We start from the raw sequence: 22,137 nt of genomic DNA, 5'->3' as shown, positions 1-22,137 counted from the left end.
TAAAATGCCTTCCCAAAAAACTTTAACCCAATGATAACCATTTAATCTGATATTTTCTACAAATTACTAATTCAGCTTATATACATGCTTTGGATGATCCAGCTGAATTATATGGTGCAATGATTATGGAAGATTTATCACATAATTTTTTCTCACAAAATCAATATTTAATACGTTCCAATAGAAACTTTATTTGTCAAAGTGTGAAAACCTTGTGGCCCAACTACAAATATCAGATTTCGATACTTGGGGTGGGCAGATTATGTTATTTTGTGCTTAATAATAAATAAACGACATTTAGCTCGTAAAACACATTTAAAATTAATTACAACTTTAATTATAGTTTAAGGAAAAATATTGTGTAGTGTTACTTATATTTTCACATTTTATCTGTTTATATATTTGTACATTTAAATTTAATATTAAAATAATATTCTCTCTACTTTGTAATTTAAGGTTTTATATGTCTCAGATCTCATAGTTTTTGATTTATACAAACATCCAAAAATTAAAAAGATATAGGAATGTCCTTTCAACTAGCTATTCGTTCTCTAGCCTCTTATTATTACATTTTTTTGTGTTTCATACTTTTATTTCTTTAGCTAGATAGAATTTTAAGTTGGCGGATGTTTCGAACAGAAGTTCAACGATCATTAACGGTACAGATTGATTCATGATGTTAAAGAATCGATGTTGGTTTTAGCCTGCTTTTAGTGTCGTAAGTCTCATAGTCTCTATTTTGTAGAGTAAAAAGCTTTAGGTGATATGTAATTTACAATATTAAATACATATTTTAATAAAACTGCAAAGAAAATAAAACTTTTAAGTGTACTGTATTATATAGTGACTAAAAGCAACACTACTCAGTAGTAACTGCTACTAGTAACGCTGACAGTAACTAGGTATTTGACTACTGTGGCAGTGTTAGCAGTAGTTATAGTGTTACTTGGTGTTGACAAACGTCAAATTGGCGTTAAGATTATTGAACTACTAAGTTCATGTAAGTTGAATTGTGTAGGCCTAAAAACCTTATTTTTTTTTGTTTACTGTGACCCAGGACTTTCATGTAAACTTTTATAATTGTAAGCTCTGTTTTGTGAAATCAGTTTAAAGCTGTGAACTTTTCTTAAAACTTTAAACGTGACTAACTTTAGGTGTTTGTGACCCATTTTTCACAATAATTAAAATAATGTTACCAATCTAATGGTATTAGCTTAGTGATATCTAAAAATTGAATTGCAACAAGAAAGTTTGTCTTAGTATGAAAAATTAAGGTTTTTTACTTAAAAAAATCTTTTCAAAGCATTAAAAATTTCGTTTATATGGAAAATATTAATTAAAAAGTATAGAAATAAGTTTTTTTGTTATCTTCCTCTTATTATTAGTGTCATCTTATATGATAAGGCCAAAGTTGTAAGCTTAAAGTGATTAAATAATTTAAATGATTATTGGAATAACATACAATATCCCAAACTGTGAGGGATCATTTCAAAACATCACATAATACCTCAAATAAACATTGTTTTCAGCCTTGCAGTCATGGTTTTAATTTGTAACACAAGGTATAATTTTTAAGTTTACCTGGTAAAGGTAGGGAATTAAAAACTAGCTATTTATTTAGATATAAACAGAATACTAATTATTTAAAAAAGTAACAAGAGAATGTTAAACCTTGTTAATGTTTACAATAGTAAGATACTAAAGTAACTACAGAAGTAACTCAATTATTTTACAAAACAACTTTTTCTTAGTCTTTGAGTATAAACATGTTAATTTAATGTAAAATTTAACTTATTATATTAAAAACTAGCTAAAAGGTTTTCTAACATTCTCTTTCAAGTTTATAATGAAAATAATCATAATTGGTATTAACTTTTCAATTTGTGAAGTTGTCTTTGAGAATATAAGTTTTATATTTTTAGAATTAAAATGTATTAAATATAGGCTACATACATCTAAAATAGGTAAGCATTATATTGTTAAGTCATTATTCCCCTCACAACAAGTGGACTTTTGGCTCTGAGAATGTTTTTAACACAGTGCAATATGTGCATCATATCACTCAAAATTTTTCCATTTTCCTAATTTTCATGCAAGTTATTGCACAAGGATAAGGAAAAGTGCATAAGCTTGCTTTTCTGAAACAAACCAGGTTTCTTTATTTATAGTCAATGTCTAGTACATTTTTCCTGCTTCAAATTCATCTATATTCTAAAAGTGTAAAACTTTATAATCAAGCAGGCATATTTCTGAAATATTTTAAACCTGCACTGAGTTGGCAGAGAGAACCAAAGATTGCCATAATGAAAAACTATCAGATCACCAGATGCTCTCAGACATAAAAGGAGACAAAATTTAGATTGCAACATTGAGTGGTAAGGACAAGCAGAATATGAGCAAAATTTAGAACCAGAGTGATAAGCAGTAGAGTGGATTTGTTTGGAAGAATTGAATGGAGAGGATCAGCTTGTAAAAGAGATTAAACCAAAATATATGAACATTAGTAGGGAAAACATTTATTTTTCAGTAGAGTACGTCTTGGCTATAGATAACTTAAATATAGAGAGGTTGGGCAATATGGAGATAACTGGGTTAGTATGCACACTTGTAGGTTCCAAATGATGAGTAGGTGAGCATATTTGATTAGAGAACAAAATTTCTGTGCCTGTTGATGTAGATTTCTCAGTGATAAAACTCGGTAATTAAATTGAAGGGGCTAAAACATCCAAGAACTGAAATTGACTTAGTCAGCAGTCATCCAGAGAGAAAAGGAAAGAACTTACTGGTCTTTAGAAGGAGCTCAACAACTCGAGGACAGTGCATTATGAACATTATGTAAGAAATTAAGAGAAGGTAAAAATGAAGCTCTGTAGTGTATCCCATCCACATTGGAGCTATGAGACATCAACAAGAGAATGGTTGTCTTCAATATCTTAGTGCTTTGCAAAGAAATACACTTGAAATTGGGAACAGGTATCTGTTATGTGATGGTATCTTCTGTTTAATTTAAAAGATTGCTTTTTTATGAAATCTCAAGTTAATCAAAAATGCACATTTTACAGCACAACTATTCAAGAGAAATGTGGCTTGTAGTAGGAGAGCACAAGTTATGGGACTTGTGTAGTAAATCATTGACAGTAAAAGCAGGAAAAGAACTTGTAAGATGATGCATGTAAATTATAATGCGTTGCATTTAAGGCCATTTAGGACCAGAAGTCACTTGATTGTTAACACGGAGAACAAATGGCTCAACAAGAAAAGACTTGCAGTATTTTATACTTGAATCAACTTGATTTGAACTTGATCTTAATTGTTCATGGTTTGTATTATTATTCTTTTGCAATCTTGGTATTACTTAAATTTTTCACCATTTTCTCGGACTCCTCTCAGTTTTTCTTTTTTAATATATTAACAGAAATATGACACTGAATGATTTACAATCAGCCTGAAGTTGATTCTTTAAAGAGGAATATCCAGTCCGTATGTTTGTCCCTCACTCTTAAACTCCTTGGATAAAAATATGTAGATTATGTATTTATCATATCCATAAACTTACCAACCCTTTTTGATGTCATTTTAAAATGCACAAAATTTACTGAATGATTACTCAGTTGCTTCAGAAAATGAAAACTTAGTGTGTGATAATTAGTCTCCTTAATGGAGAGAATCTAGAAAAACCTTTCCACTCTGATATGGTGAAAATATGTTTATGTTGTCTATTGAGTCATCATCAGTGTCATCCTTCTAGAGGTTCATTATAAAGATTTTATCTCACAGATTCTACTTGTTTTTGCACTAAGAAAAATCAAATTATTTCTCCCTCAAAATTACAAGCTGCATAGTTCTTTTGTTTTTTTACATTTGTCTTTATATATTTCACATTGAAAACCAGAGACATGTAAAACCAGCTTTTATCATTTAAACCATAACTTTTAAAGTATTATCTCTTATGTAAATGGTGTTTACAAGAAACATGTCTCATTTTCCACCTCAACTGAAAGTGTTCTGGTTTTTAACAAAGGGCTTCATGGTCAGTGGCCTGTGGAAGACAAGACAGATCTGAGATATGTTTATATGTATCTTTGTGAATCCAGAATATACAAATTAAGAGGAATGTGAAAAAAGCATAGTAATTTATAGGATTCATACCATAAATTTTAAGCCTGTTACAACTAATATTAATCAGTGTTTTTCTTTGCTGGCACAAATAGCTTTGGTGCTTTGTCCCATAAAGTCCCAAACAGTTTATGCATTTAAGCCATAACTTGTTCTTTTAATCAGTTTTGGTCATTCTGGTAATCAGGTTGAATCTGGTTATAAAACTGTATTTATTATTTTCAGGTACATTTCAAAATTAAAAATTCTAAAGCTGTCCAATGTACAAAAAAGAAAGCCAACCTCATCCATTTTGGACCACATTTAAAAGTTTCTTTCTCAATGAGGTTGAATTTCTAGACTGTGTGATATAAAAACAGTTGTGTATTATAAATGATTTATTTAAAATATATTGTTTTAGTGCACATATAACTATAATTACATAGATACATGGTTTGGATGTGGTAAGTTATTTTTACATTGTTATTGTTTCCTTTTTGTTAAGAAAGCATCATCTATGGTTCTGCACAACTTAAAAGAGGAATTGTTTCTGCTTTTTTCCTCATCATGATAGTAGTTATACTCCTCAGTAAAAGTCACACACCTTTCAACAACATTATTTACCACATTTGCACATTGAATTGTCTGTAGTCCTCTCTCAGTTTTTGTATGTGGTGAGGGGACCTTTCAGAGAAGGTTCTGTAATTTTAGTTTACCTCCACTAGGATCTGAACATTCACCAATATGTTTGCTGTGTGTGTGGTGACCCATAAAAGATAGGAGAGGAACCTTATGGTTGAAGGGTCTACACCACTTTGGCCTTGAATTCCTGTAAATGGGCAGCCTTGGGGTGGCCCCTCTAGGGTCAATTGGCTGGTCCACTTGGACTACGGTGAACCAAGTACCAGTGTTAGACATTCTCAAAAGATGTGGACATTGTGTCTGATGCTGGTGTTTGGGTATAGTGCTCATGAAACCCTGGCATTGCTGCAGCATTCTCATTTGGCATTGTAGTGCATCTCCTTGTAGGACTCTGTAGTGAGTGGGGTCAGTGGGCACTGAAGTGTTCTTATTTTATTATGGATTACCATATTCATGAACAAAAAAATGAAAATGTAAAAACAGATTAGTGAAAAATGACCATATATGGATGATTCTTATATGTTAAAAATGGCTGGTATGGATAGAGAAAACACCAGTAGAGGAGCAAACAAAGTTTTGACCTTCTTCAGTCATCATCAGGTTCACAAAGAAAGAAAGGGTTACTGACCAGTAGCTGACCAGTTGTTTGAAGGTGGTTGTGTAATTGAGTGTAGGATTGTAGAGGGTGTGCTTAGATGTTGGATATATTTATTAATATAGGTATAAAGGTGTTCCTTTGCATTGGTTTATTTTGGGCTTGAGTTGCTGTATAAGTAAGGCTTCTTTAATTTTGCATTTGTTTGTTTGTTTCTTTATTTAATATTTGGGTGTTTTTTATGGTTATGTTGTTTTTATTTGATTTGCAGTGTTTGAAAATGTGCAAAGGTGACTTTTTGTGTTCTTTGAATCTGGTTTCCATTTCACTACTTGTTTCTCCAGTATAGATGCCGTGGCAGCTATGGTTCAAATGTGCAAGAGCACTGAACATCCTCTGTGTCTTCTCTTCCACCACATGGGAAGTGGATCGATGTTCTATGCTAAAGATATATTGTGCTCTTATTCCATCGAAACTCTATTATGGATAACTGGTTTATGGCTCTTTCAGTATCACGGCTTTAAAGATGCTGGACCTTATTCATCATCAAGAACTTTGGCTTTGCACTGGGGCTTTCTGCACTTCTCCAGTTCAGAGCTTATACGTAGTCTCATGAACCTTCTTTGCACCTCTGCTGTTTTCAACTGTCTTTACTGTATGCTTCGATACTTCATTCCTTACCAGAGCATTCCACCCAGAGTTCTATTTTCCTTCATCTGTGGGCCATAATTTTTCAGAACAGATGATCTGCCACTGCTCATTTTGGCCTTTGTATCCACATTTGCTTGGAAATATTGTTTGTTATTTGCTGAACATCTTTTGAACCATCCTTCCATTCCTGTTTATACAGATGGTTTGAAATGAGGTGATTTTGATGTGGTTTGGTGGTTGCATGCAGAATTCACTCTACAGCTTCTGTTTTCACTGCTGATCTGTATTCCATCTCTCTTGCCCTGAATTCACATAGAAGCTAAAGAGTAATCAAATTGCACTATTTATACTGACTCGCTTAGTTCTCTACTGGCCCTAGAATCACTTCACGTTAGTTCTCATCTTGTTCTCGCTGATATTCAAAACAGACTGGCACATTACTCTTTAATATCTACTTCTATCCAGTATTTCTGGATACCAGGCCACATTGGTATTTGCAGGAACGAGCTTGCCGACACCACAGCTAAATCTATCTGCTCTGGCACTATCACTGCTTTACCTGTTTCATACATGGATTATGGTTCTGTATTCAAGGCTCGCTTAATTCCAGTTGGTAGTCAACTTGGAGTGAGCAACATGAAAACAAACTTTTCCAAATAAAACCCTTTGTTGGAATTTGGTTGTCTTGCTTCCATGAGGATCAGAAAGAGGAAGTTGTTCTAACTAGACTATGCATTTGTTACAGTTTTTAACTCATCATTTTCTTTTATGTGGGACTTATGCACCAATGTGTTGTCTGTGTGACACTCAGGTCACAATGTGCCACATTTTACTTTCTTGCCGTTGTTATGACTATGAACGATGGCACCATTTTAAACGTGTATTGTCCCAAGGTTTATTCATAACGCGAGATAGTGTTATTGGCGATTGTGACACTGTCCACCTTAGAAATTTTTTTAGTTTTTGAAGGCAATTAATCTTTTTAATGCTATTTATGTTTTTTTAATTAATACATTAGACCTTTATTAATGTGATTCCCTTTTAAGAATCAAAGTACATCTAGTTCGATTTGAAATTAGAAAATGGCTGTAATGTCAAATAACTCAAAACCAGTACTGGATAGGCCAACTTCAGGTGACTAACACTGCTGTTTGAAAGTACCTGTTAGTTTTTCTGGCAAGTTATAATTAAAATTTTGCTACAAGTCTTTCAGAACTTGTATTACTTTACTTTCTGAAAATGGCCATAATGTCAAATAACTCAGAATCAGGATTGGAAAGACCAACTTCAGGTGACTGACAGTGGTTTTTAAACTTACCTGTTAGTCTTCCTGGTGAGTTAAGATAATTACAGTTATGCTACAGAAAGTTCTTTTCAACTTGTATTTCTGTAGTTTTTCTCTTACGGTTGTAGACTAGATGTAAATATTGGTTTTAATGCTATTTATGTTTTTTACACTTTGTTTTATTTTATCTTAATTTCCTTTTGTGAATTTTACTAAATTTACTTTATTTTAACTTCTTACCAAGTGTTTTGCACAGATAGCTTAGCTGCTTTGTGCCATAAAACACCAACCCACCAACCAATGTTCCCACTTTCAGTCACTGGAATCTTTTTCCACAGACACAGACCTGCCTATTCAACCTAGGGAAGGATCTGTGGAGGTTGATAGACCTCTGTCCATTAAAGAAAAAAGTCTGAAAACAGAAGAGCTCCTCTCAACACCTTTCTCCACATAAGTAAAAATGGCTGCTTTTTTACAGTGGAACTGTTAGGGTTTTCATTTGAATATATATGACATTAAGGATTTGATTGATTCTTATCATCCTGTCTGTCTCTCTTCACAGGAAACATTTCTGAAACCTGCCAATCCAGTCACCTTTCAGTAGTTTTCTTTCTGTAGAAATGACAGGTTGTGCATAGAGGAGTAGCACCACTGGTCAAACAGCATGTGACTGTCTTATCATTGCACGTGATATACCCTTGGAGGCTGTAACCATCTGTGTTTCCTTGAGTCATACCATCACTATTTGTTCTCTCTGTTTCCTCAAGAGACCTACGATCAGTCAGACCTTTATGCCCTCGTTGAACTATTACCATTTCCATTCTTAATTCTGGGGGATTTCAATGGAAATAATCCATTCTGGAATGGTGCTGACATTGATGAGAGGGGTTGTTCTATAGAGCATATGCTCTCAGATCATAGTCTTCTCTCTTGAATACTGGTTCTTGTACTTATTTTCATGCACCTAGTCTGTGTTTTACTGCTATTGATCTCTCTATCTGCTTCCATTCACTTTTCTTCCACTTTCCATAGAGGATTGTGTTCCCCACAGGGCAGTGATCATTTTCCTATCATTTTGAGAGAGATTAGCCATGAAAGTTTCATGGCCCTCATTCACTGTTTTCTTGGAATTTGATCCTCCCATTGTCTGTAAGCCATTGACAGACAACATTGTGGCAACAGTGATTGATTGTATTGTCTAGGTAGCTGCTCTGTGTATTCCTAAAACTTACACATGGCATCCTTGCCCTGGTGGAATCCTGCCTGTAATATGACACAGAAAGCTAACAAATGGGCCTGTGAAACCTTTCATAGGTATCACACACTTTTAAACTGCATTGCTTTTCAGTGAACCCATGCACATGCTCGGCAGGTCAGACGTCAAAGCCAGAAGAAATCTTGGTTTAATTACACAACTAGCATCTCTTCTACCACTATTTCTAAAGTCATATAGAACAAGATTTGGAAGGTCACTTGGCAGTATACATTCCCCCCCCCCTTTCATTCTTGCTCTCTGATAGCCAGGAAGTTGCTGATGCTTAAAGTGTTATCAATACTCTTCGTGAAAGGTTGTGCTAGGTACCTAGCACATCTTCATCGTCCATCTTCTTAGCCATCAGGACATGGGCAGACCAATCACCTCTTTCCTTTCAAGTTGATCATCTCTATGACTATGATCGCTCATTTATACTGGTTGAACTCAAGCTTGCCCTTCATCAGTTTGGCATTACATCAGTCAGACCTGATGACATTTATTACAAGATGCTCCAAAATCTCTCTCCTGCCTCCTTTGCTACACTTCTGGTTTTCAACCAGATCTGTCAGGAGAATGTTTTTTTCTGATGCTTGGCAGTGGGCTACTGTCCTCCCTTTTTCCATGGCTGGAGAGGATCCCAAGATTTCTTCAAACTACTATCCAATTACTTTGACAAGCTGAATATGTAAGATCTTAGAGAGGAAATCTTTCTCAAACACCAACATCTTGTTTCTCTTGTTGTTGTTTTTTCACCTTGAGAAAGCTTATGATACTATGTGGAGGTACAGCATTTTGCGAGACCTCCACTTATATGAGTTGCATGGCCATTTGCCTATTTTTATGAAATATTTTTTTAATGGACTAGTGATTCCAAGTTTATATGGATTTGACACTTTCCCATTCTTTCACACAGGAATTTTGAGTCCATCGTGGCTGTGTCTTGAGTGCCATACTTTTTATTATAAAGATTAATGCTATTATCAGACAACCCCCCCTACAGTTGCAAACAGACTGTTTTGAAGACTTCCACATCTCGTGTCAGTCGTTGAGCATGAGGTTTATTGAGAGGCAGGTACAGACTGCCCTCAATTGTTTGCTGAAGTGATCCATTGCAAACACTTTTACCTTTTCTCCTTCTAAAACTGTCTGCATGCACTTTTGCCATTAATGGGGTATTCACGCTAATCCTGAGCTCCATCTCAGAGAAGTTGTGCTACTTGTAGGCAAAATTCTTGGGGCTTATATTTGACCATAAGCTGACTTTCAGTTTGCACATCAAGCAGCTGTGGGTCAAGTGTACAAGCTCACTGAAGATTCTCTGTGTCCTCTCTTCTACCTCTTTGGGAGTGGATTGATGTTTCATGCTTAAGATCTCTTGTGCCCTTATTTGATTGAAACTGGAATGTGGGTTTCTGGTCTATGGTTGTGTCAGAACTTTAGCCCTGAAGATGTTGAACCCCCATTCATCAGCTTGGGCTTTAGTTTTACAAGAGCTTTCTGCACTTTTTCAGTCCAGTTTCTTTGCTGTGTCTCATTAACTTCCTCTATGCCTCCACCATTTGCAGCTCTCTTTAGTGTATGCTTCAAAACTTTGACCCCTACTACAGCATCCCTCCTGGGTTTGTTTTCCTTCCTCAGTGGGCCATGCTTTTTCAGAATAAAGGTCTACAATATTTCCTTATGGCCTTTGTATCCGTGTGCAGTTGTTTGAATAGGGTCTTTCCTTGAATGATATTGTCTCCACCGGTCAGTCCATCCCACAATGGCTTATTACCATCCCCAAGTGTGACCTTTCTTTGAGTCATTTGAACAAGGTATATACTCCAAATTGGAAGTACTGCCTTCTACTTGCCAAACATCTTTCTAACCATTTTAGACGTGTTTTTACCATGGATTTACCCCTAACATTGAACAGTGTCATTGGCAATGGTAATAAGCCATCCCCAAGTGTGACCTTTCTTTGAGTCATTTGAACAAGGTATATACTCCAAATTGGAAGTACTGCCTTCTACTTGCCAAACATCTTTCTAACCATTTTAGATGTGTTTTTACCATGGATTTACCCCTAACATTGAACAGTGTCATTGGCAATGGTGACACTGTGCACCTTACAAATGCTTTTAATTTTTTAAGGACCATTGACCTTTTCAAATCTATTTGTTTTTCTGACATTAGGCTACTCTTTTTGTTTTAACTTAATTTCCCTACACTTTATAATGCTTTCACTGTTATTTTATTTTTTTACTAGTTGTTTGGTGCAGGTAGCTTAGTTGCTTTGTGCCATAAAATGCCAAACAACTTGAGTTTCCTTGACTTGGGGTCATAACATAGACATTGCTGAAGATGGTTGTTTGCACTTAAATGGCAACTTGTTTAGTGGCTTTTCAGGGATACACACCTTGCCAGTTTAGAGCTTCTGAAAATTTCCAGTTTTATTTTTATCTTTTTTTTTTTTTTAAATCTTATCTCGCTCCTGATAAGAAGAATGCTCTTTTTCAGGGAAACTGTGCATGTGTGCAATCTTCATACATTTATTTTTGTACACTGTTGATTTGATTTTCTTTGGAAGCATGTAAATTAGCTATCAAATTCTTTTCAAGGTTATTGAAAGCATGCAGAAGACTCAATCTTGGGGTATTTTATTCAATGATTAACCTATTTTAGCTAAAATGATAGAGAATAATGAATAATTTTTCCTATGATACTTCCATCATTTAAGTATATTGATTATTATATTTATCTCAGTAATTCAGAACTTTGGTGTAAAATACTTAAAATTATGAATTCTGACTTTTATTTTAAAAACCTGTGATCATTGTATTTAAAAGTCTATATTAATCTTTGTAACTGTTTATAATAAATCTGTGACATTCAAACAACTAGCATTAAAAACAGTACTGAGTGTCATCAGCTGATTTTATAGGTGTTATTTACTTGTACCTTAAAGACCCAAGATTTACAAATTCCATTTCTGTTGGTTTTAATACATATATTTACTGTGTAAACCAGCCTAAATCTTGAAAACTTCTTGAGTGTCTGCACCTGCTGGTTAGACTTATCTTTACTTGCCTGATTGTAAACCACTGGTTATGTTTGTCCTGGCTTGAAATGAGTTAAAATTTTGCCATCTCAAAACGTTTAATATTAAATAAAAGAAAAAGTCACACACTCTTGTGACCCCAAAATAGTTATTTCTTGGTGGTTACTACTGAACTTGTGAGTTGCCTTTGATTATCTCAATTGATGTTTTTTTCTGTTCACTGTAGGAATTCATCTCCATGCTAATGTGACTTCTCTAGTTGAAACATTTATATGAGGTGAAGTACCTGTTTGACATAAGTTTTAATCATTAGGGGTTATTTATATTTTAGAGGTTGGATTCTTTTATTCTTTAAGAATGGGGTGTAATGTATATTATACATCTACCTGAACATTGTTGTTGAAGTACAATATATTAGGAAGCTTAAATGTAAAAACACTTGAGTATAATTGATATTATCTAATTCAGGTATAAAATATATGTAATTATAAACTGTAACAGTTCTGTCATTGCAGTTGTATATTTTCTAATGGTTATAACCTTTTTCTCAAAATGATAGTTCTCTGCATCAAGATTTAATATTTAATTGTGTCTGTGTATTGTATGTAAGTAATTATGAAATTAATTTTTAATCTTTATATATTGGCTATTTTTAGTTTTTTTGAAAGTTCCTTTTCTCTACTTCAGGTTAAAAAGAAAAATAAACAGTAGAAAAAATGGAATCTTGGAGTGACAGAACATTGCCAATAGATTTGGAACAAAGGTTAGTGTTTAATATTTAGATTACTTTGCTGTAATATATCAATCACTCACTGATTTCTCAGTGAGAAGAAAAGTTCTTTTTATAGTATCTCATGGTAAATCATTCAACTGATAGACAAGTAAGGATTCTACTCAACCTGAACATTTTGTTGGGACATGTAAGATTTGATCTCCCAGATACCAAATACACACTGCAAAATGCTGCACATACTAGTCAAGTACAAGAATTTTGGTTTAAACTTTCTAACATAATGAACTAAACAGCATACAATTTGCACAAAGCTGTCTACCACTGACCTCTAACAGATTTCATTAATAACAATAAATTGCACAAAAATGAGGACATGTGGAAGTACTGCATGATTAACACATTTATCTTGGGTAGAACAAAATAAGCATATTACAACATTTCACAGAGGTACATTCAAAATTTTAAACAACTTTTTGTTAATCTATATGAATAACCTTGGTATAATAATGTAGATAATAAATCAAAGTTTAGCATTATTCAAGTTTTAGGTTCTTGATTTTATAAGGAAATATTTTTAGAAATTCTTATTTCTTTTTTGCTAAGTATGAGAAATGTGATGTTTGTTATCTGTCTTCCCTCTTTTTTTTATTACCACTCAGAAAAGTATGAAATTTAATGTTAATTACTCATTGTAATGTTTTCATCACTCAGGCAAAGCATAATTTACATAGCCTTTGATTGTATTTAATTACAAAGCAAGAAACTAAAAAATCAGACCCTTCTTACCAAATCCACCTGTCACTTCCTGTCTTTTAGACAGTAGCTCTCGGTTATTTAAGACTATTATTTATAACAAATAGAAAGCCAAAGTTGTTTCTATCACATACTTTATTATATTATGTTGTCTTCTGTATAGAGAGCTGCTTATTTTCTTTTAATTTCAAACTTATTCCCATGGAAGCATATCAACGATTATACCTAAATTTTTAACGCCTTTTGTTGTACTGTTAGAAAGTCAGAAAAATTGTGATAGCTATGGAACTTCTTTTCCTTATTACTTGTTATTATTCTGTGTTCTTTGGTATTATTTAAAAATCTTTTAATGCACTATTACCATTAGTATTTAAAAAAAAAAAGTTTTATTGACAGTCAACAGCAAAATGAAAAGAAGGCTCTTGTAAGTACTTTGTTTCCTGTTTTTCATCTGTGTTCTTTAATTATTATCATAAAAGTGACTGAAATTTAAAATTTAAAAATATTTGGGTTAGATAAAGTAAAATAATTATTTTTGAGGTTTGCTCATGTATAGTCTATGCATTATGTAATTCAGTGCTGTAATATGAGCTGCATGTTCTCCAATAAAATTATAAGATTTGAGTATAAATAGATGTATATTGTTTCAGACTTTCAGCTACTTAGGATACATGATTGTGCATTTCTCTTGTCATTTGCAGCTATTATCTCTATGACTATAATTGCCCTCTTATACTGGTGGAACTTTAACTTGTTCTTCATTGCTGTGGCAGTACATCAGTCAGACCTGATGATATTCATTACAAGAGGTTGAGCTATCTCTTTCTTGCCTCTCTTGCTGTTCTGGTTGTTTTTAACCAGATCTGGCAGGAGAACATTTTTCCTGATGATTGATGCTATGCTATTGTACTCCCTTTTTCTGAGCCTGGGAATCAAACAACCACCTCTCACCCCCTCGGTGTGTATGTAGTGAGGGGACCTCCCAGGGAAGGGTCTGTTCTTTCAGATTACCTCCTCTGGGATCTAAACATCCACCCATGTGTTTGCTGTGAGTGGCGACCCATGAAGGGAAGGAGAGGATCCTGGTGGTTGAGGGGTCTGACCCTCACACACCACTTTGGCCTTGAATTCCTGTAGAGGGACAGCCTTTGGGTGGCCTCCCTTGGGTCAATAGGCTGGTCCACTTGGGCTAGAGTCAACCAAGTACCAGTATTGGAAGTTCTCAGTAGGTATTGTTGACATTGTGTTTGATGCTGGTGTTTGGGTACAGTGCTCATGAAACCCTGGTGTTGCTGCAGTGTCCTTGCTTGACATTGTAGTGCATCCCCTCATAGGGCTCCATGGTGGGTGGGGTCAGTGGGCACCGAAATTTTTTTTTCCTATGGATCTTAATAAAAATTTAAATAAAATAGTGAAAAAACAGTCAACAGGTACACGACTACGTCTTGAAGAATCTGATCAGCAATCTTCAACGTCTGTACCACCAGTTGTGCCTCATTTTCTCATCCTATGTTCTTTTTCAGAAAAGCCTTTTGGGCAAATGTCCCCCTTTTTTATTCAGAAGGGACTGGAGGAACTTGCTGACTCTCCAAAGTCAGTACAGAAGCTTTGATCTGAAGACATTGGTAGAAACATCCACATCCCAACACAGTGAACTCCTCTTTAATTCAAAGGCAATTAGGGATGCACCTATTGAGGTTACCCCTCATACTACCTTGAATTCATTACGAGGAGTTATTGTTGAAAGGGATTTGAAGAATGTCCCTGAGTCAGAGATTCTCGCTGGTTTCTCAACTCAAGGAGTTTCTGCAGTGAGGAGCATCTCCACTCGCAAAGATGGACTTACACTGCCAACAAATATCCTTGTTTCGAAATTTACATCACCACATGCACCTGCCACTATCAAGGCAAGTTATCTAAATTGCAGGGTACAGCCGTACATTCCAAACCCTCTTCGATGTTTCCAATGTTAGAGGTTCAGCCACTCAAAGACGTCATGCCGTGGTTCCCTGACATGTGCTTGTTGTGGAGGAAAGGACCACAATACCTATGAGTGTGACATGGACCCACATTGTGTCAACCACAATGGTTCTCACCCTTCCTACTTTTGTTCTTGCCCTAAATGGTTGGAGGAAAAAGAGGTGCAACATTTGAAAACGACTCATAACATCCGTTATACTGAGGCTCGGAAATTGCTGTCCGCCACTTCATCTCAGACATATGCTGCTGCACTTTGTTCCACAACTACAGTGGGAGTGCAGACAGATCTATCTGTGCCTCCAAGAGAATCATTCTCTATACAAATGAAAAGCCTTATGACCTCCATGGTTAAAAAAAAGTTCATGAATCAACTTCTACACTCATCTCTGTTCCTCCCATACATTCAAACAAGGTCAGTGGGCACTACATTTCTGTCCCCCTCTCAAACTTACTTTCTGATGGCCAAGAGGTAGCTGATATCTGGAGCACTGCTGATACTCTAGGTGAAAGCTTTTGCTGGGTATCTAGCACTTCTGTTTGTTCCTCCACCTTCTTGGCAATCAAGACTCGGGTGGAGCATTCACCACTTTCCTTTTGAACTGACTGTCTCTTTGACTACAATTGTCCCTTTACAATGGTGGAACTGAAGATGGCCTTTCATTGGTCTGGCAGTACATCTGTTGGACTAGATGATGTACACTATGACATGCTGTGCCATCTATCTTCTGCTTCTCTTGATATTCTTCTAATTGTTTTAACCGGATCTGGCAGGAGAATGTTTTCCTGATGCCTGGCACCAGGCTATTATCTTACCTTTCTCTAAGCCAGCGAAAGATCTCAAGATTCCTTTAAACTACCGTCCAGTTGCTTTGACAAGCTGTCTCTGTAAGACCTTAGAGAGGATAGTTATTTTCATCTTGTTTAGTTTCTTGAATCGAACAACCTTCTCTCCCTCATCCAGTGTGGATTCTGACTACAGCACTTCACTATGGACCACCTAATTTGACTTGAAACGTCAATCAGAGAAGCCTTTCTCAAACGACATCACCTTGTATCAATATTCTTTGACATTGAGAAGGCTTATGACACAACATGGAGGTATGGCGTTTTGAAAGACATCCATATATATGGGTTACGTGGCCATTTACCCATGTTTATTAAAAACATTTTAACGGACAGGAGATTCCAAGTTCATGTGGGTTCGACACTTTCCTGTTCTTTTCTACAGGAACTTAGGGTCCCTCAGGGCTGTGTTTTGAGTGTCACACTTTTCAATATAAAGATTAATGCCATAACTGAACAACTCCCTCTCACTGTTGCAAACGGGCTCTATGTCGACGACTTTCACATCTCGTGTCAGTCGTTGAACATGAGATATATTGAGCGGCAACTACAAACTGCCCTCAATCGTGTACTGAAGGCAAACGGCTTTAATTTTTCTCTCTCTATAACTGTTTGCATGCACTTTTACTGCCAACGGGTATTCCCCTTGATCATGAACTCCGTATCGGTAAAGTTTCACTACCTGTGGTTCCTGAGACCAAGTTTTTGGGGCTTATCTTTGACCATAAGCTGACCTTTATACCACACTTAAAGCAGCTATGGGTTAAATGCACAAGAGCACTTAACATCCTCCGTGTTCTCTCTACCACCAGTCGGGAGCTGATCAATGTTCTATGTTAAAGATATATCATGCTCTTATTCAATTGAAACTTGACTATGGATCAATGGTCTATGGCTCTGCCAGACCCTCAGCCTTAAAGATGCTGGACCCCATTCATCATCAAGGACTTGTACTCTGCACTGGGGCTTTCTGCACCTCCCCAGTTCAGAACTTATACGTGGAATCTCGTGAACCTTCTTTGCACCTTCATTGTTTGCAATTGTTTTTACTATATTCTTTGAAACTTCATTCCTTACCAAAGCATCCCACCTAGGGTTGTGTTTTCCTTCCTCGGTGGGCCATGCTTTTTCAGAACAGATGATCTGCCATTGCTCCTTTTGGCCTCTGCGTCCAGGAACAATTGAATGAATTTGGTCTGTCCTTGGATAACATTGCAGATTCCATTGGTCAGCCCATCCCACCATAGCTCATTACAGTCCCCAAATGTGATATTTGTTTAAGTCATCTGAGAAAAGCAGATACTCCCATTGGAAGTACCATCTTTTATTTACTGAACATTTTTTTAACAATCTTTCCATTCTAATTTATATGGATGGTTCCAAATCAGATGACTCTGTGGGCTCTGCCATTGTTTGTTGAGGTTCGGTGGTGTGCGCAGAATCCCCTCTACAGCTTCTGTGTTCACTGCTGAACTCTACATCATTTCTCTTGCCCTGGATCATATTGAAGCTAAGCAGTACTCCAACTGCACTATTTATACTGACTCGCTTAGTTCTATACTGGCACTGGAATCTCTTCACGTTGATTCACACCCTGGTCTCATTGATATTCAATACTGACTGGCCCATTTATCATTAACATTTACTTCTATCTAGTTTTTCTGGATACTGGGCCACATTGGTATTCGCGGGAACGAGCTTGCAGACACTGCAGCTGAATCTATCTGCTCTGGCACTATCACCATTGTACCTATTCCATACATGGACTGTGGTCTTGTATTCAAGACTTGGCTCCATTCCAGCTGGCAGTCGACTTGGAATGAGCAATGAGAAAACAAGCTTTTCCAAATAAAACCCTATATTGGACTTTGGCTGTTTTGCTTCCGTAAGGATCAGAAGGAGGAAGTTGTTCTGACTAGACTATGCATTGGTCACAGTTTTTTAACTCATCCTTTTTTTTTTTATCTAGAACTGATGCACCAATGTGTAGTTTGTGTAACACTCAGATCACTATAAGCCATATTTTACTTTCTTGCCATCCTTACGACTCTCAATGACGGCACTATTTTAAATATGTTCTGTTCCTAGGTTTGTCCATAACATTAGACAGTATTATTGGTGACAGTAACACTGTCCACTTTGATAAAGTTTTTAGTTTTTTAATGGCCATTAATCTTTTTAATGTCATTTAAGTGTTTTATATTTCATCATTAAACCTTTTTTATTGTGGTTCCCTTTTAAGAGTCACAATTTTTCTAGTTAAATTTGAAATTAGAAAATGGCCATAACATTAAATAACTCAACACCAGAACTGGAAAGGCCAACTTCAGGTGACTAATGCTGCTGTTTGAACTATCCATTTGAACTACCCGTTAGTTGTACTGGCGTGTTATTATTACAATTTTGCTGCATGTCTTTTAACACTTTTATTACTTTACCCTTTGATAATGGCTGTAATGTCACATAACCCAGAACCAGGACTGGAAAGACCAACTTCAGGTGACTGATGGTGGTTCTTGTACTTACCTGTTAGTCTTCCTGGTGGGTTATAATAATTACCATTATACTACAGAAAGTCCTTTATAACTTCTCTTTATGTAATTTCTCTTAACATTGTAGACTGGATGTCAACATTGGTTTTATGCCATTTATGTTTTTAATTGCTATTTTGTTTTATCTTCATTTCCTTTTATGAATTTTACTACATTTACTTTTACCTTTTTTACTGAATGATTGGTGCAGATAGCCTAGCTGCTTTGTGCCATAAAACACTTAATCAACCAATCAACCAACTTCTCACCCACTCAGTGTGGGTTCTGAAGACAGAGCGCTGCACCATGAACCACCTGATTCGACTTGAAGCATCAGTCAGGGAATCTTCTCTCAAATGACAACATCTTGTTACTGTATTTTTTTATCTTGAGAAAGCTTATGATACAACGTGAAGGTATGGTATCTTGTGAAACCTCCACTGGTATAGGTTATGTGGCAATTTATCAATTTTTATGAATCAGTAATTCTAGGTTCTTGTGGGTTCGACACTTTCCCACAGGAACTTGGAGTCCTTCAGGGCTGTGTATTGAGTCTCACAATTTTCATTATAAAGATTAATCTCATGTCAGTCATCATATATGAGATTTATTGATGTGGACTATAGCAAATGGTTTCATTCTTTCTCCCTCCAGTACTGTTTGCATGCACTTTTGCCATCAATGGTGTATTTACCCTAATCTTGAACTTCATATTGGTGAAGCTGTGCTTCCCATGGTCCCAGAGGCAAAGTTCTTTGGACTTATATTTGACCATAATCTGACCTTTATTCCACATGTCAAGTGTACAATGGCAAAGCATTTCCTCTGTGTCCTCTCCTCCACTTCTTGGGGGACAGGTCGATGTTCCTTGCTAAAAATCTATCATGTCCTTATTTGATCAAAACTAGACTATGGGTCTCTGGTCTATGGCTTTGCCAGGACTTCATTCAGCCTTGAAAATGTTGGACCTTGTTCACCATCAGGGGCTTCGGCTCTGCATAGGGGCCTTCTGCACTTCTTCAGTCCAGAGTTTGTACCTAGACTCCCATGAACCTCCTCTATACCTTCATCGTTTGCAACTCTCTTTAATGTATGCTTCAAAACTTTGATCTTTATTAGAGTATCTCCCATGGGGTTGTATTTTCTTTCCTCATTGGGCCTCATCTTTTCATAATAGATGGTCTACCATTCAGTGATGACGAGAAACCCACTTGTTGAGAAATTTATATGCAAAAACGGCTCGTTTGGGCTGAGAAAACACTTTACATAGAAGAGCGAACAACGTTTCGACCTTCTTCGGTCATCGTCAGGTTCACGTTAGTCAACGGTTTGTCGTTTTGGTGCCTTTTCTGTTGTTTGCATCTTAGTTTTTCTAGTTTTTTGTTGTGGCAGATCTTTTTTTCTCTGTCGTTTTTAGTATTGATTTGGTTTATGTTTCGTTGTATAAGTCCCAGAAATCTCTGGTTTAATGCAGCATGCCAGTTGATGGTCTAGATTCATTTTTGTTTTGTAAGTCATGTAGTTCTTTATATTTTGTGTTCAACATGGCTTTCAGTAGTTTTTCTGTAAATTTTGAATAATGTTTGTGTATGTATTAAAATTTTTGAAAGTTTTACCTTTACAAAATTAGGGTTAGTTGTTCTTTTCTACATTGTTGAATAAAATAAATGTCATTTCTTCTATTAATAATTCGTTGGTTTAAATTCTTAGTTTCTTAACGATCGTGTGGCGTGTACTGTTAATAGTGGTTATACGGTATGCTAGTTCAGACATAATGGTAACAGGTAACAGGTAAGTACAAATACACTGAGAAAAACACAAAACTTACACTTCTCGCACAGTCGCCGATGAAACAATAATCAGTGATGACGAGAAACCCACTTGTTGAGAATTTATATGCAAAAGCTTGTTTGGGCTGAGAAACACTTTACATAGAAGGTCAAACGTTGTTCGCTCTTCTATGTAAAGTGTTTTCTCAGCCCAAACGAGCCGTTTTTGCATATAAAAATGGTCTACCATTGTTCTTTTTAGCCTTTGTATCCATGTGCAGTTGGACAAATTGGGTCTATCTTTGGATGACATAGCAGTACCCACAGATCAGCTCATCCCACCATGGCTAATTAGTTTCCTCACATGTGACCTTTCTTTGAGTCATCTGAAGAAGACAGATACTCTTGATTGGAAATATCACCTTTTACTTGCCAAACATCTTTTGAACCATCCTTCTATTCCCATTACACAGATGGTTTGAAATCAGATGACTTTGTGGGCTCTGCCATTGTTTGCCATGAGTCAGTTGTTGCACACAGAATCCTCTCTACGGTTTCTGTGTTTACTGCCAAATTATATGCCATTTCTCTTGCCCTGGATCACATAGAAGCTATGCAGTACACAAACAGTACTATTTATATCGATTCACTTAGCTCTCTGTTAGCTCTGGAATTGCTTCACATCAGTTCTCACCCTATTCACGCTGATATTTAAAACTGAATGACCCACTTTTCTTTAACATCTACTTCTATCCAGTTCTTCTGGATACCAGGCCATATTGGTATTTGTGGGAGCAAGCTCACTGACACCACAGCTAAGTCTGTCTGCTCTGGCACTATCACTGCTGTGCCTGTTCCATGTATGGACTATGGTCCTGCATTCAAAGCTTGACTCCATACTAGTTGGCAATTAAATTGGAGTGAGCAACATGAAAACAAGCTTTTTAAATAAAACCCTTTGTTGGACTTTGGGTGTCTTGTTTCTATAAGGATTGGAAAGAGGAAGTTGTCCTCTCTAGACTACACTTTGATCACGGTTTCTTAACTGATCATTTTCTTTCATCTGGGACTGATGCCCCAGTGTGTTGTCTATGTGACACTCAGGTCACAATAAGCCACATTTGAGTGTCTTGCCATTGAAACAACTCTCAACGAGTGCACCATTTTACACATTTTGTCACAAGGTTTACTTTTAATGTTGGATAGTGTCATCAGCAACGGTGACACTCTCCACCTTACATATGTTTTTAGTTTTATAAAGGCCATTGACCTTTTTAACACTAAGATTTTAATTCATAAATTAGACTTTTTTTTTATGATTCTTTTTTGAAGTACAACTAGTTGGATATGAAATGAGAAAATGGCTGTAACATCAAATAACTTGAAACCAGAACTCGAAAGGTCAACTTCAGGTGAGTAATGCTGATGTTTGAACTTGCCCCTTAGTCATCCTGGCGAGTTATAATAATTACAATTATACTACAGAAAGGCTTTTACAACTTCTATTACTTTACTTTCTGAACGTGGCCATAACGTCATATAACTCGAAACCAGGACTGGAAAGGCTAAATTCAGGTGACTAACGCTGGTGTTTGTACTTACCTGTTAGTCATCCTGACAAGTTATGATCATTCAACTTTTGCTACAGAATGTCCTTTAAAACTAGTATTACTGTAATTTCTCTCTTATTGCTGTACACTAGATATAGAAATTGGATTTCCTGCTGTGTAAGTTTTAATTCAAAAATTCAACTTTGTCTTGTTTTACCTTGATTCTTTTTTATGAATTTTAATACTTTTACTTTACTTTTAACTTTTTACCAGATGTTTGGCACAGATAGCCTAGTTGTTTTGCACTATAAAGTGCCAAATCCACCCACCCACCACTTTCTTTTGTTTTTCTGATTTCTTTTTTGTTACCTCCTATCAAATTTGCTGTTTCAAATCATTACTTACACCGTGTTAG

At 35.9% G+C, this 22,137-nt stretch overlaps 1 long non-coding RNA gene across 1 annotated transcript; it reads left to right on the top strand.

The window, feature by feature from the left end:
- The first annotated feature begins 536 nt into the window (after positions 1-536).
- LOC143230835 (uncharacterized) lies at positions 537-11,845 on the top strand. The gene is made up of 2 exons (XR_013016642.1): positions 537-718; positions 11,790-11,845. It is a non-coding gene; the product is annotated as an uncharacterized LOC143230835 (long non-coding RNA).
- Positions 11,846-22,137: the final 10,292 nt, after the last annotated feature.

This window comes from Tachypleus tridentatus, chromosome 10, assembly GCF_004210375.1.
Source record: "Tachypleus tridentatus isolate NWPU-2018 chromosome 10, ASM421037v1, whole genome shotgun sequence".
Lineage (NCBI taxonomy): Eukaryota > Metazoa > Arthropoda > Merostomata > Xiphosura > Limulidae > Tachypleus > Tachypleus tridentatus.
Note: the sequence above shows the minus strand (reverse complement) of the source record. Positions and strands in the feature narration are given on the sequence as shown.